This window comes from Eschrichtius robustus, chromosome X (assembly GCF_028021215.1).
Source record: "Eschrichtius robustus isolate mEscRob2 chromosome X, mEscRob2.pri, whole genome shotgun sequence".
NCBI classification, from domain to species: Eukaryota; Metazoa; Chordata; class Mammalia; order Artiodactyla; family Eschrichtiidae; genus Eschrichtius; species Eschrichtius robustus.
The window spans coordinates 30949543-30966367 of record NC_090845.1 but is presented as its reverse complement, the minus strand read 5'-3'; the positions used below and the strand labels follow the sequence as shown (position 1 = coordinate 30966367).

General features: G+C 34.8%; 1 protein-coding gene across 1 annotated transcript in view; it reads left to right on the top strand.

The window, feature by feature from the left end:
- Positions 1-13672: 13672 nt before the first annotated feature.
- The window catches only part of DMD (dystrophin), a 1739631-nt gene continuing 1736478 nt past the window's right edge, over positions 13673-16825 (top strand). Inside the window, exon 1 of the mRNA XM_068533304.1 lies at positions 13673-13750. The gene's annotated coding sequence lies outside the window, so the exon portion shown is untranslated. The remainder of the gene's footprint in view (positions 13751-16825) is intronic.

The following is a 16825-nucleotide window of genomic DNA, read 5'->3' as shown; positions in this document are numbered from 1 at the left end:
GAAAGTGGGGTGTTAAAGTCCCCTACTATGATTGTGTTGCTGTCGATTTCCCCTTTTATGGCTGTTAGTATTTGCCTTATGTATTGAGGTGCTCCTATGTTGGGTGCATAAATATTTACAATTGTTATACCTTCCTCTTGGATCGATCCCTTGATCATTATATAGTGTCAGAAGGAGCCATTTTTAAAACCAATTAAAATTATTTTTTTCGATTTTAAATTTAATTTTAAGTTTATGTTTAAACCTCCATCTCGAATCTTACAGTCCAAGTTCAATAATAGATTGCTAATGCATTCCCAGTAGTATTTAAATTTAAGAGACTGAGAAAGTTCATTCAACCAGGTGAGTGAGCACCAACCTTTTAAAAAATTGATAAGTTTTGGTATTCTTTTTTTTTTAATAGATCTTTATTGGAGTATAATTGCTTCACAATACTGTGTTACTTTCTGTTGTACACCAAAGTGAATCAGCCATATGCGTACATATGTCCCCATATCCCCTCCCTCTTGAGCCTCCCTACCATCCTCCCTATCCCATCCCTCTAGATCATTGCAAAGCACCGAGCTGATCTCCCTGTGCTATGCTGCTGCTTCCTACTAGCTAACTATTCTACATTCGGTAGTGTATATATGTCTATGCTACTCTCACTTCGCCGCAGCTTCCCCCTCCCACCCCGTGTCCTCAAGTCCATTCTCTGTGTCTACATCTTTATTCCTGCCCTGCAGCTAGGTTCATCAGTACCAATTTTTTTCTTTTTTTTTTAGATTCCATATATATGTGTTAGCATATGGTATTTGTTTTTCTCTTTCTGACTTACTTCACTCTGTATGACAGACTCTAGGTCCATCCACCTCACTACAAATAACTCAATTTTGTTGTTTTTTTTATGGCTGAGTAATATTCCATTGTATATATGTGCCACATCTTCTTTATCCATTCATCTGTCGATGGACACTTAGGTTGCTTCCGTGTCGTGGGTATTGTAAATAGTGCTGCAATGAACATTGTGGTACATGTCTCTTTTTGAATTATGGTTTTCTCAGGGTATATGCCCGGTAGTGGGATCGCTGGGTCATATGGTAGTTCTATTTTTAGTTTTTTAAGGAACCTCCATACTGTTTTCCATAGTGGTTGTATCAGTTTACATTCCCACCAACAGTGCAGGAGGGTTCCATATTCACCACACCCTTTCCAGCATTTATTGTTTCTAGATTTTTTGATAATGGCCATTCTAACTGGCATGAGGTGATACCACATTGTAGTTTTGATTTGCATTTCTCTAATAATTCGTGATGTTGAACATCTTTTCATGTGCCTGTTGGGTATGCTTTATTTTTAAAATCTGGTAATTCTTATATTTTTATGCCAAGATAGTTTGTTTCCTTTTTGCTCAATAGTATTTTTGGACAGTTGCTGTGTTCATAAAATAAAACATTTTGCACAGCAGTATTTTATAATGAGGAAATGTTTGGTATTGATAAAAATGAATTACTAAATTAGGCACCTTTTACAGTTAAGTCATGTATTAGTAGAAAAGTCCTGGTATAAAACTTCTATTTAAAGAGCTATTAAACTATTTTTTCGATTTTTTTTTGAAATAAACAAGTGCCTACTAAGATTTTCTAGTTAATGTACAAGACAATTTAAAATTTTTCTCATGAGCTTTGGGAGGAAAAAGTGTAAAACCTACCTAGTTCCCTTGGCTGTTATTCAGCTTAATTTATTTAAAAGTGTATTATTCTAGAAACACTAACCAAAGGTGACAGTTTAATTCAGAGAGAATTCTTTTGGATTCACTATTTTTATTTTGAAAACATCTGAATGATAAACCGCTACAAATTAGAACTTATAATGAAGAAAATTAGATAAACAGGAATTTTTATCTAAAGTGACAACAGAGTAAAAATCTAGCAAACAGGAGAACGAAAAAGTCTTCCTTTTCTTAACTTCTCATAAGATTCAAGTGAACTTCAAATGAACATGTTGAGCAAGAAATACAATCTTTGTTTTTTTTTACAACATGTAACTACTACAAAAGACTTAAAAAAAAAACCCTACATTTTATTAAAGGTAGTATTATAAATCTTAAGATTGACACTGTTTTTTTTTTTTAATTGCTCCATGAAGCTGAGAACTTTTAAAAATAGGGCTTTGTTGAACTTTTTATTTTTTATTTTTTTTGCAAGATGGAATTGAAGGAGCTCTGTAGAGTATATTGACTGTGCTCTTTTCCAGATAATTCATTGAGTCAAATCTCTACAGATAATGGCTTTTTGCCCATTTTCAACTTCAGCAGTGAAATGTTTTCTAGCTTGGAGTTCTTCTGCACAAAGGGCTCCTTTAAAAATATTCCATAAATAATTTATCAGTCTTTATAATACAGTTTAATTTTTCAGACTTCTTCCTCCTGTGTAGAAACAAGCATTCATATATGAACATGTATCAATTCACTATTGCTGTGTAACAAGCTACCTTGAAACTCAGTAGGTTAAAACAACAAGTATTTATTATTCTTTCAGCTCTTCAGATCAGCCAGGAAGTTCTTCAGCTCTCTGCTGGGATTATTCATGTGTCTCTAGCTAGCTGTGGTTTGACCAGGTGGCTGTGCTGATCTTGGCTAAGCTCTCCCACATGTCTGGTTGTCAGCCAGTCTGGGGTGACCTTATCTGGGACTACTGGGGTAACTTGGTTCTGCTTCACATGTCTCACCTTCCAGTTATCTGGCTAAGGCATGTTCTTATGATGAAGGGGGAAGCATGACCAAGAGAGCAAAAGTGTTCAAGCCTTTGTGAGGCCTACATTTGGAAGTAGAACAACATAACTTCCACTACATTCTATTGGCCAGACTAAGGCAATGGCCAGTCCAGATTCCAGAGGGAGAGAAATAGAAACCCCCTCCTCATGAGAGGAGCAGCAAAGTCCTGCTGCAAAGGGCATGGATTCAGGAAAGGATGAAATAGTTGGCCCAGTTTTGTGGTTAATCTACCACAGATTGTGACCTCTGCTTCTGCAAAAAGAAGTTCCAGTGGAAAGGTAGATAACTGCTTAGAATTTTAAGGAGCTCATATTTATAATTTAGAGCAGTTGCTCCTGAACCACATGACTCCCTTGTCAAGTAATATTTCCACACAAGAATAGTTCTCTTGAATTATTAGGACTCCAAAATTCACCTCTAAACAATGTCTATATTGGCCTTTCCTAAATAAGGTTAACTACCTTAAGACATCAGTCTAAATATTAATGTGAAAAATACGGTAAACACTTCAAAATTACCTACCTGTTCAAAAGAATGAAAACAAATGACCATTAAATATTTGCTCAAGCTCCTTTAGGTTGGCAGACCAAGTCCCCTTTGCTGTGGTGTCTCATGCATCTCAAGTCTCATCATCTCCCATCCCTCCATGTACCCTGTGTTCTAAGACCTGATTTTTCATGGTTTAATGTAATTTAATTTATCTGAATCTTAGCATCTGAAATGTCCCTCTGCTTGGCATTCTTCTCCTCTTTTCACATCTCCTTGTTAATTTCCTATTCAATGTTGTAAATTCAGTTCTAGGATTTCTGCTTCTCTTATCTTCTCGAGTGAAGATGACATCTCTTATGTGTGTTGGCACCATGCTTACAACACCACTATTGATAGGGTTATAATACAGTGCTATACATATCTTTGCTTAACTGCATACATCCTTCATAGATTGTGACTAAAGCTGAAAAAACAATGGCAGTATCTTTTTTATCTCTTATCTTCCCAATTATTCCCAGTACTGGGCACAATAAAAAGTAGTTGAATAATAGCTGTTACATTTAATTGAATAACTTACTCTCCCTCCTTTGACACAGGAGGGAAACAAACAAATTACTAAATCATTTATCCAAGTTCACACAGTTGGGAAAAGTTAGAATTGCAATTAAATGAAGGCCTATTTGACCCCAAGTGCTATATTCTTTAACATGTAACTGCATGAATCTCACTTGGAAGACTTTCAATAAGTACTTGGCATGTTTGAGTGGATCTCTCAAGAAATAACTGCACTAAAAACATGGGTAAAGCTTTTCCTTCTATTTACTATTATTCAATCCTATTCAGTTTTAAGAATTATATTTATTATATGTTGATTTATAGCCTCCTAGGTTTTTAGTGTGGGGGGCAATTGCTTTTGTGTTTTAATTTAATTACATTAAAAAGCCAGATTTTCCATATACCTTTGAGTGAGTTCTGCATGTTAAAAATTTGTTTTAGTCTCTAGAACAATATTTACTGGATTCATTGAGGCATCCCCCTAAAGAGTGATATAACAATAGAAATTTAAGACATTGAAGAATTTTTCTAACGTACATATGTAGAATTATCACTGTTATCACCCTTCAGTTACTAATTCAACCTAAAATTAGAAGCAATTTTGTTTGTAGGTTATGTAACTGTATCTGACCTTCAGAAACTTCAGGGGAAAGAAAAAGAATAAATTAGTTAAATTATCCTTATTTTATTGAAAGACATTATGAAAATACACAAGTAAAACTTATCTAACACTGACCCTGAAAGGCATTGTCGTCAAAGAATGCCAGCTCAAACAGCAGTTACAAAGTAGAGAATGGTTAATAAACCTGGAAATATACCACCTATGTTTGGATTCATATCTACCACTTATTTGCTGTTACTTAGTTCTCTGTGTCTCAAGTTTTGTCATCTGTAAAATGGGATTGATTTTAATTGATTGTTATGAGAATTAATTAAAATAGTCCATGAACAGTGCACAGAAATGCGGCTGACTTAAACACTGAATGTTTATTACGCATGTCATTACAAAATATATGAGGTTGAATCATGTGAAATGGCCAGTTTTCGATCATATTTGATTGCAGAATTTAAAATTTCATACGGTTCAACCTATCAGAAGGGAATAGGGGTATAATGGGGACAGAAGGTCTTATTTAATTATTCCATCCTACGTGACTTTTTTCCTTTCTGTGTGTTTCCTGTTCCCTTGATTTTGCACTGTTTATTGGCAGACTCACCTCATAAGCATGGAAGAAGAGAGAATGAATAGCCCAAGGCTGACTTTCTAGTAGGTAGGGGCAGGGAATGATTAGGAAGAGGCTGTGTCTTTTCACATAATTGTCCACACACAATTGCACTGCAATGTATTTGAGAAATTTTAAGAATATTAATTTTATAAATAAAATTTACATTTATTAATTAAAGGCATCTGCAGATGTCTTTTGACCAAAAAGTCTCATTCCATCGGATCTGAACAAGTCTGAATAGCTCTTTCTCCCTCTGCATTTTGCGGGAAGCTAAGTGCTAATGGTTGGCATTTCTCTAGTGAGTGTGCCCATTGTGTCACAGTACTTTTTTTCTTTCTGAAGAATCAGAGTGTTATTTAGATGCTTTGAAATGAAGTGCTTCATCTTGCAAACCTTATACTGTACTTCTTCTGTTGCAGAAGCCTTTACTGGGATAGAATATAACCAATCTCCATTTCCCTCCCTGGCTATCTCAAGCTTAAATCTTATACCTTTGTGATTCAATAAAAACTGAATTTAACTTTCATAATTTTAAATTTATAGGGGGTATTTAAAGGTGATATAACAGAATTAGCTACAATCATGGTTTATAAGGTTTCTACATATTTTAAAATAGCTATTTGTGAATTATATTAACATTATAACTAGAAATACAAGATAAAAATTACACATAATTTTACTAATTTTTGTTTCAGGATAACTGGTAATTGAATTAGTACTGATCTATCTAATTTACAGATGAGAAAACACAGGCCTGGGTTAAGAATTCAGTTTTATTACAAACCATATTAAATGAAGACCTGATCAGACAACAAACCATGCTGACTCTTGGTTAAGCACACATTACTTGGGGTTTTATAATAGACCGTTTGCAGGTAATGACTTGATTTCCATTAACCATTGTTGTGGCTGCTGTTGAAAGTTCTAATGTGCAATCTGGTTGAATCTCTTCTTGTATACGTAATAGTGTAACATACACACTGGATCCTAGTGACTATGTTTTATAAAGAGTTACTGCCAAATAACACTTTATGCCTGGAGAGACTGTAAAACTATTATATTATCTAACTTAGCTCTTGAGCACTTCTTAGCTCCAAGGAATAACTTGGATTTTTTAAAACATTATCTTTGCAGCCCAGTTTTTAGTGCTATTTCTGGTACCTAGAAGTTTTAAAATATTTGATGCTCAGGAACAATGAATAATATATGTTAATTTTCATCTGTTAAAGCCCACTAAACATTCCAGTACTTTGATACCCCTATTATAGGAGAGAAAGTGTCCCAGTGATACATTTGGGTCTTTAAAACAACATTACCAGAGATAGAAATAATATAGGCAGTTTGGGGAGAAGCACTGGGGCCTTCATTTATTTTCTGACATGGGCATCCCTGACATTGATCCTGTGGATCAAGGGAATTTTTTTCCCTGTCTGGGGTGTTGAATGTCTTTGGTTTATCCCTCTGAGACCACGCTCTGCCTTTCTCTTCCCTGGGAGGCTGACCTCTGTGGATGATATCAGCAGACTCCCTTGCTCTCTGGCTTCCAGTTGGTTTTGGCTCTTGGGAGCATTCACAGGAGATCAGAGGAAGGGAGGAAAGAAATATCAGGGCATTTATTTACCACAAGATAGCTGCATTCATCACCGAAATATCAAAGCTCATGTCAGGTGACTCTCTCGGCTCTCTCTTTGTTCATGGACCAATAACCGCTCTCTTTCTCTTCTTTCCTATGTGTCTAGGAGGGATAATTGCACTTCTCTATTACCAGTTTTGGTGGTTTCTTTATACCCTGCCCTCACCTTTTAAAATTGTTCCCTATTAACTCTCCTCAAGTTAACCAAGTCCTGCTAGGATCCTGGCACCCTCAAAGGAGAGTCCTACTCTCTATTTCCAGGTGATGACATTTAACGAAAGGGGGAAATGTGAAATGTGATTAGGGTTTATGGAGCATTTCCTATGCCAGGAAACATGCTGGACACCTTATATTTATTAACTCATTTAATCCCCATACTAATACTTTGAAGTTGACCCCTTCTGTTACTTTGAGCCAAAAATTCCAAGGAAATTTTGGAAAATATGGATTATTAGGGTTAAACATTTGGAATAAATTCATGATGGCTAACATTTATTGAGTATATCTTAGAGCAAAGCACTATTCCAAATGCATTTAAATCTTCACAGCATCACCACAAGCTAGGTAATACTACATCCTTGTTTTACAGATGATAAAAGGTAAGACCCAGAGAGATTAAGTTTCTTGCTCATATCACACACATGAAATATGGCAGAGCTGGGATTTGAACCAAGGAATTCTGGGGCAGAGAGAATATTCTTACTCATTGTATTACAGTACTTCCCTGTGCTTTGTAAAACATATTTCATCATTGCAACTTTTTTTTTCTTTCCAAATTCTCTCTTCCTAAACCATATGTCTTTCAATTATTAGTTTCCCAAAATGAGACACTAAACCAGCCTTATTCTTCTGTTTTTAAGAGATTCCTTTCAAGGCAAAACTAATCTATGGTATTAAAAGTCAGTGGAGTAGTCATCCTTGAAAGGGCTAGTACACAGGAGGGGGTGTGAGGAAGCTCTGAGGATGCTGATCATATTCTTTTTCTCCACGGGGGTGATGATAATATGAATGTCTTCAGTTTGTGAACATTCACTGAGCTAACATTTTAGATATGTGTTCTTTCCTGTATGTATATTATACCTCAATAAAATTATCTTATGAAATACTTTTTACAACCCATGCTTAAGAAAACAATCATCTATGAAAACTGCCTATTTATATTACAGTGGGTTGCATTATTTTTATGGGAGCTGGTCAACAGGATTAACCAATAAGTTTGGAATCAAATTTGCTCTCCTCTTTGGTGCTTTTCTTGCTCTTGGTGTTTCTAATAGCTAAAGATTCAGAATCACAGAGAAGTATCTTGATTTTCTCAGCAACACAGATGTCCAGAGGCTGACTTTTCTACCACCAGAAGGCCATGTTAAATTATTCCTGTGCTCTTCACGTTTCTTTTAGTGCAACATGGTATTGATTTCTGTGTATTTACGGGTTAAAAGATTGACACAACTCTGAAGAGTCAGAAACTATTTAAATATTTTTCAATTCATTTCTGTCCCTTTCTCAATTTTTTTACTTTGATTTTTTCACTTTGTTTATGCCAGTTACCAATCAACCTGTCTGAGTTTCTTTTTGAACACTGTCTGTAAAAAAAATATAAAGAAATTGATATAAATGCAGAATTTCTTTATATCGTCCTGACAATGATCTGGAAGGATTGCTGTCTCAGTTTATGGTCCTTTCATCTTGATATTTGGGTTAGCAAGGAAGAATTCAATATGTAAGTGAGTGTAGGAAACTGCTAAGTAATACCAAAAGTTCACTTTTTAAAGAAAATATTAGTCATGAAAGGGATTGAAGATAGAGAGCCACAGGGTCATATGACCCAAGGTGCATTTAATGTTTTATGTGTCTTATAAAATAATTTTCATACACTTGAAAAGAAAGCCATTAAAGATAGGGAATTTTTAAAGAAATAATACTGTTTTCATGAAGTGTCACTTGCAGCAAAAAGACATGGTGGATGTCTTTCATAGGAGATAAAAAGGGAGGAAAACAGAAGATTTAATGAAAAGTAAGCAAAAGAACAACAACAACAACAAAAAGGTAAAGAGCTTAAAGGCTCCGAGTGTTTCCCCTTTGCCATCCACATGTACTAGTATTAGTAATTGAATATGGAGGGACACCTTCCCTCCTTGACTTTCACTCTTACAGGGGTACCAAACTAAGAGAAAACAGAACACATTGTATCTGAGCTCTGTATTTTCTGATAGATTCAATAATTAAGCATAATTGTATTTCTATCTAGTATTTGGCCAAAGAAAGAGAAGCCAAGGAATAGTAGAATAAAACAGAAAAAAATCATCCTGTATTTATTGAGTACCTACTATTTGCCAAGTCTGTACAGCACACCTACACTGTTTCAGAGGCTTAAGACTGATGTGCTATTATTTCAGTCCACATTCTGTTGAAACTAATGAATAAATTGTCCCTCAGAAAGACTAAGTCACTTGCCGGAGACAATGCAGCTAGTGAATAGGAGACTTGGGTTCGAAAAATCAGCTATTTCTGCCTCAGAAATGTGTGCTACTTTTGCTACATCATACCTATAGTGCTATGGAATGAGGAGTTGAATCTAGGAAAGAAATGAAAACCATTCCAGAGAAAAGAGATGTTTTGCTTTCTCTAGGATATTCATAGTCCAGGAGGAATAAGACTAAACACCTGAACATCCATGAAGTTGCAGGCTAAATATTGTACATTTCATTGAGCATCACTTTAATTAGACCATAGGGGGGGAAATTTCAGTCAAAGTGCTTGAAATTACTTTTAAGTTAAACATGCATTAAGAGAGGAAGACAAAATCTCCATGAATTCTTAACATAAAACATATGCTTTCATAGAAATTTTGAACCTGCAGTCACTATGTACTTTACACTGCCAGGCTCCGGGGTAAATAAATTCAGTCTCGTCTGTTGAAGGATGCTTTACTGGAACATTTTGAGAAGCACCCTGTTAGAGATTGTGGTGGATATAACAAATATAAATTGGATTTCAGTTGTGATACTTTAATATATCATTGATTGCATGAGTTTGAAAGTTATATATGATACCAAAAACTGTCTTTTTCTCTATCACCTCACTGCTTTCTAGGTGCCCCAACTAGATGTGCGCTCTGATTAGCCTGCAGTCCTTCCCTCCCTCTCTATTTTGTTTGATTCCAGTTTAAAAGGGAGAATTATAAAATATCAATACCTCGTCTGTGTGGATAAGTTTGTATCAAAGCAAGATCCTGTTTGCCTTCTTGACCTTTGTTTAGGCTCCTTGCCTAAAAGCATAAGCTTTCTAGTCCTCATATCTTGGATGCTAGATGATCCTTATGGCCTTGGGGTTCACGCTTTATTCTTTGCCCCTAGACTTACTCCTTTCCAAGTCCCAGCCCTTCTCCTTGAATGAACATTTTACCGCCCACATCCCTCCTGGTTTGCCAGACTTTATTATCTGTCTATCTATCTGCCTATCTAGATATATATTTTTAATAACAGCAAGTATTTCTGTCAACTAACTGTATTTTATTTTCTTCAAAACCTGACACATTTCAGTGTGCAATATTGTTTTTGTCCATAAGTTTAGAAGCTACTCACTTCTCAAATGCATCTGTAAAATTTTGCTCCTGGAAAACAAAACAAACCAAAATAGCATTTTCAAGGCATTGTCGACCTTCAACCAATTTGAAAATGAAATCTTAATATTATCCCCCAAATGCCAAATTATTCCGGGTTATATATGAGGTTCTTGGCAGAATTATTATAAAGCACACATTCATTTTCTTTACTTATTAATAGAAAGCTTTCCTTATTTCATGAGAATGGCACTGTTGTTTTAAGATCTACCTGTACATTATATATACTAAAAGTGCTTTTTAAAAGTTCTAGTATCTTAGTGTTTTGTCATTTCTTTTCCCCTGAAAATTTTAATTAGAACTATTCAAGTAGAATTTCAAAAGAATTACTTGTAGTTATCTTTGTAAAAGCACATATGTGGTTTGATTCCCAAAGCCTGGCATGGAGGGACTGGTGGACTTCTTGCAGGGGTCAGTGTTATCGTTAAGTGAAGCACCTAGGCCCTATCAGGACTTGTCTTGGACATGGCTACCTGGCTGTAGGGAGAACCTGAATCCTCTGTCTTCAATCTTAGAAGCTTCGGAGATGTCTTTTGCCTGGAAACGAGGGCTCTTCTTGAGCTGTGTGAAATGTAACGTTTGTGTGTGATCAAAGGAGTGGATGAGAAGAGCCCAATCACCCAAGGCTAATGTTAGACCCATCACCTGACATTTTGAGGGAAGTATTTCCTGATCCCCAGACTATGGGAATTCCCATGGTTATGTGCTCCTGGGTTCCTTTTACTGCTTCTCTGTAGCATTACCTTTTAGGAATATTTGTGTTCCCTGCTCGACTCAAAGTTCCACAAGGGCTGGGGTCATATCCTTCTCATTTACTAGTGTATGCTCTAGCACCTAGCCCAGGTTTCTTGGTGCTCAGTAAGCATCTGTCATTGATAAAGTAGGGCTTTCTTGATAACTTGGGTGATGAAAGAGTTGTGAATGATTTCATACGAAGGGATTGTAGGCTTTGAACCAGAAAAAGGAGATATTTGGGGGCATGACAGAAGAAATAAAATATTTGAAAGATAATCAAATGGAAGGAGGAAAAGGCCAAGGAAGCAGCCTGATAAAATAGAAAGAACAAGAGCCCCAGGAGTTAGACAGATCTGGGCCAAAATCTTGGTTTTATCATCTTCTTGTTTTGTCTCTTTGTCTCTGTTTCATCTGTAGGATGAGTATACTAATGCTAACGTCACAGAAGTGTCACAAAAATTACAAGATCAATTCATTCAGTGGAGTGTTTCTCATGAATAGTCACTCCAAAAAATGTTAGATGTTACTAGTGGCTATTGTTTTTCCTCAGTATAATTCCCAAGTAAAGAAGTGAGAAAAATAGATGAAAAGCTTTCACCGACCTATTTCAACTTAATTTAAATCATACCTTTCTAAAATTTGAACCATCCAATATGAGACTGGATCATTCTGAGGCAGCATGTAAAATGTATATGCGCAGAAAGCATGTTTTATGAGTGAAGGATGGTGAACCCTCTATGATTATGCCTTCTATTTCCAAGTACACAAAATGGTTAAATCTTATGTACCCACCCAGGGCAAATTGTGGTCTTTGTTTCTTTGTGTGTTTACTTCTGCCCGAACAGTGCCCAACTGCCTGATAATTTAAACAATTTTTCTCTCCTTCATAGGATCAGCATTCAAAAAGTTGAGTTAATTAGATCCATTAGACTATAGATCTCCAACTCTTGTTATTGAGAAAAATATTTAAATAGATTTGGCTGAATGATGATTTACTGGTTTTTGTTTTTTACTTGGAGGTTCTCTTTTCGTCCATCACCCTTGGCAGATTAAGAACTAGATACATTAAATATTCTTAAACATAGCTTTAAATTTTAAAAGGCATATTCGTAGAAATGGATCACTGGAAGCATGCTTTCTTTAATCGGGTATGTTTCTTATTTCAGTTTGGGAAGCAGCACATAGAAAACCTCTTCAGTGACCTGCAGGATGGGAGACGCCTCCTAGACCTTCTTGAAGGCCTGACAGGGCAAAGACTGGTATGTGACTTACAGTATTTATAAGGAACTTCACATTAACCTCAGAAGAATTCCAGACCAGAAACAAACTCAGCATAGTTTTATGAGATCCAGTAAAATTAATTAATTTACTAATTACTGATTTAAGTAGCAATACAGGACCTATTCCTGAAAAAAACAGTCTTGCAATATTATTTTTGTTTTGGCATCTTCTATCATATGCAGAACAAGAAGGTGAAATTTTCAGTAATATAATTTATATTATTTAATAGATATTATTCTCTATTATTATTTGGTATCTTTGTTAGTGGCTGTCTTTATAAGGCTTTTATACATAATGACCTTTTAAGTTTAACTTTTAACTTTATTTATGTAGTCTTTCGTCTTCTTTTTCTTCCAGTTTTATTGAGATAATCATTTCATGATCATTTCATGATCATTTCATGATTATCACAGTAAGTTTAGTGAACACCCATCATCTCATATAACATTAAAGAAATAGAAAAAATCTATTTTTTCTTGTGATGAGAACTCTTAGGATTTAAGAACACTTAATATGAGGTATGGAAAATGGGGAGTTGCTGTTCAACAGGTATAAAGTTTCAGTCCTGCAAGATGAATAAATTCCGGAGGCCTGCTGTACAATACTGTGCCTATACTTAACAGCATTGTATTGTGTAGTTAAAATTGTTTTAGGAGGGTAGATCTCATTTTAAGAGTAAATACTTCAGGCATCATAATGGTAGACTTTCTAAAACTCCACAACTGAATGAGTTAATCCATATATTGTAATACACTATGCAAATGTTAGTTTAAAAATTACAGGACAAGGTAAGACTTTGGGGATTGAGGGTGAGGGTTAGAGAACCAAAGATGATTGAGGTTTTGAGCTTCAGTGACTAAGACAATTAAGGTAATATTGCCAGAAATAGTTTCTGTTAAGCCTATTTGGCATTATAGAATTTTGCTAGGCTCAAATCTCTATTAAACTTTCCTAAAAAGTGTGGGAATTGACTCACTTATCTATCTTACTAGCAAATGTCCTTATGCATGCTGATGTTTCTCTTCGTGGTCATGCAACTGGGGTGTAGAATGAAGGAGAGATGGTAACCAAACTCTCTTTTGTGAAGAAAAAAAAAATGCTATCAGTTTTCTTGAGGAGTGGCTGATTCATGCTATAAGGAGTTTCTTCATGCTCTAAGAAACTGATTCATGCTATAAGGAGTTTCTTCATGCTATAAGAAACTCCTATGACAAGGATAATTAACCTGAAGCACTTAAATTCATTATATTAATGCCTCACAACCTGTGATCATTTAAAAGATTCCAATTTAGAAGTGAAATATATCAATTATTCCATTTCTGGTAGCTTGTCCTTCTCTCCCCTGGGTAGTCAACATTGTTTCATTTTGTTTTCAGCCAAAAGAAAAAGGATCCACAAGAGTTCATGCCCTGAACAATGTCAACAAGGCACTACAGGTCTTGCAGAAAAATAATGTAAGTGGAGCCCTGGACAGAGTCTGGATACCATGAGACAGCATGCTTAATGTTTGAGTGAGGGCTTTGGCCCTAAAAACAGAGAAAGCATTTCAAGTTCTCTCGTAAATCAAAGCAGTTATCATTAAGAGCACATGTTCTAGTTCATGTGAGTCTGCCAATGTGATTCAGGAAGTAAATGCATGCATCCACAGGGGGGCAGGGAAAGGTGTGAACCAGACCTGAATGGCCACTTTGTGTTGTTTTTAGATTTTACATAATGCAGTTATATTTGGTGGCCAAATTAAGTCCTGTGGTAAACTCAGCTCCTTACAGCAGTGTTCGTGAAACAAATGGCTTGTAATAGGCTATTATTTTTTATGTATAAAGTGGGTTCACACATGATGATAAAGTTTGTTTGAATTAAGCCAACATTTATTAGATAACACATCCAAGTATGAAAGTTACACAGAAAACTCAGTATTTCAACTCAGCATAAGAGTTGCAAATTTGTTTTCTATTCCTATGTTTGATTAAGTTTAACTAGAAGAAAATATATGTGTGGTATTAGAAAAAGTCAACAATCGTACGTAAACAAGTGTGTAGATGAAAGGAGTTCTTGTCTCCTCAGAGTGACTTTGAGATTCCTCCCCTCTCTCATGATATTGGAGGCAGCCCTCCTTTCTTATTAACTTCCTACAATCTTTCTAATTAACCAATACATTTACTGGCTTTTTTGGTAACCTCCTAATTACATTACATCTCTCTTTCAAGGATAAATTCAAATAATTGATCATATACTCTTAAAATAACCATAATTAGTGATAGATTAGTAATGATGTATACTCCCCCAAATATCGCTCAGCTCATCTAGCAGGGAGAGGACATCATTCTGGAAATGGAAGTGAAAGTTGTGTAGTAATCGGTCAGTTTTATGAAAGGTTACTATCATATTTAACCTATGAAAATTATTTTACAGAAGTGTTATATATTTTTATTATTTTCCTGCAGTGATTAACTCTATATTTGCAAATTTTCTGCAGCAGAATAAGATAATCTATGGAATGTTTGCCTTATTAGCAGTCCTATAGGACCTTTTTATAAACTTTTTACTGAAGTATAGTTGATTTCCAATGTCGTGTTAACTTCTGCTGTACAGCAAAGTGTTTCACTTATAAATATATATATTCGTTTTCATATTCTTTTCCGTTATGGTTTATCACAGAATATTGAATATAGTTCCCTGTGCTATACAGTAGGATCTTGTTTATCCATCCTGTATATACTAGTTTGCACCTGCTAATCCCAAGCTCCCAATCTTTCCCTCCTCCAGCCCCATCCCCTTGGCAACAAGTCTGTTCTCTATATCTGTGAGTTTGTTTCTGTTTCGTAGATGTGTTCATTTGTGTCGTATGTATCTTAAATTCCACATATACGTGATATCATATGGTATTTGTCTTTCTCTTTCTGACTTACGTCGCTTAGGATGATAATCTCTAGGTCCACCCATGTTGCTGCAAATGGCATTATTTCATCCTATAGAACATTTTGAAAGATCAGTAACATATAAATTAAGAAAACATTTTAACAATATTAGGAACTTAGACAAAGAAAATGTCTTTTTAAATATCAATTCCTCGTATTCCATTACAAAATATAAGAGCAAGGAAAACAGCAGAAAACTCAAAGAATTATTAGATTTAATCTAGTTGAAGAAATTGATCTCTTCCGAGCAAGAAAATGTCAAAACATAGGCTGTTGGATCTCCTCTAAAGTAGTGGATTAATGAAACTGTAGATTTTTTTTTTGATAAGAGTTTTGTTTTTTCACATATTGATTATAGATTATGAATTTTGGGGTTTTTTGGTATATATTATAATTATTAATTTTATAGTTTTCAATACAGGACCAGAAGAAATTCTGGCAATAAAATAGAAAAACCATAAAATAAAATCCCTGTGACTTTAGGAATAACCATATATTTCTTAGATGTGAAAACAAAGGCATGATGCAAAAACAGAAAAAATTAACTTGAACTTCATCAAAATTATGAGTTGTTCTTATGTTCTGGATATGAGTCCTTTGTTTATTTTATGTATTACAAATATATTTTCCTTCTCTGTGGATTAAAATTTTAACTCACTTTATCTTTTGATAAAGAGAAGTTCTTCATTGTGATGTAGTTCATTTTTATAAACTTTCACTTTATAATTATGTGTCCTGTTTAAGAAATATTTGCCTTCCGAAAGCCATTATGGTATTACATTTTGCTTTTATCCGTGTAAGCTTTATTATTTTACCATTTGAATTTGGATCTATATTTCACCTGGAAATGATTGATTATTATATATGATATGAGGAATGGGTTAAGATTCAGCTTATTTTTTTCACTTGGAATCTGAACGACAACATCATTTATTAAAAAGAATGCTGCTTGCCCATTGTTCTCCAGTACTAAGTGTGTCATAAAAAATTTTTCAATACATTTATAGTTTTATTTCTGGACTTAAATTCACTTCCATTGCTCTGTTTGTCTGTACATCATGAATACCATGCCATGTGGAATACTGCCTTTTTATAATGCATCTTGTTATCTGGTGAACTTTTGCCACTTTTTTCTTGTTCAATATTTTCTTGGCTATATTGGCCCTTTGTATTGCTAGGTTCATTTTACAATCATCTTTTTAATTTCCACATAAACCTTCTTTGGAATATGATCAACACTGAGTTAAATCTATAGATCAGTTTGGGAAGAATTGACATCTTTACACTATTGAGTATATTAGGTGTCTCCTATGATTTTCTTCTATACTTTATTTAATTTTAGGTTTTATAAAATGAGAAAAAAAAATCCAATGGAAAAAATGGACAACGAACTTGAATGGGAACTTCACAAAAGAGGATGTTCAGAAGTTCAAGAATAATATGAAAGTGTGTTTAACCTCAGCAATAATTGGGGAAACTACAATTACAATGAGATACCAATACAAATTCACAAAAATGGTTGAAATTAGACTGATAATGCTAAGTGTAGATGAGGGTATGGAATAACTTGAACTCTCACAACTAACTGGTAGAAATGTAATTCAGACAGCC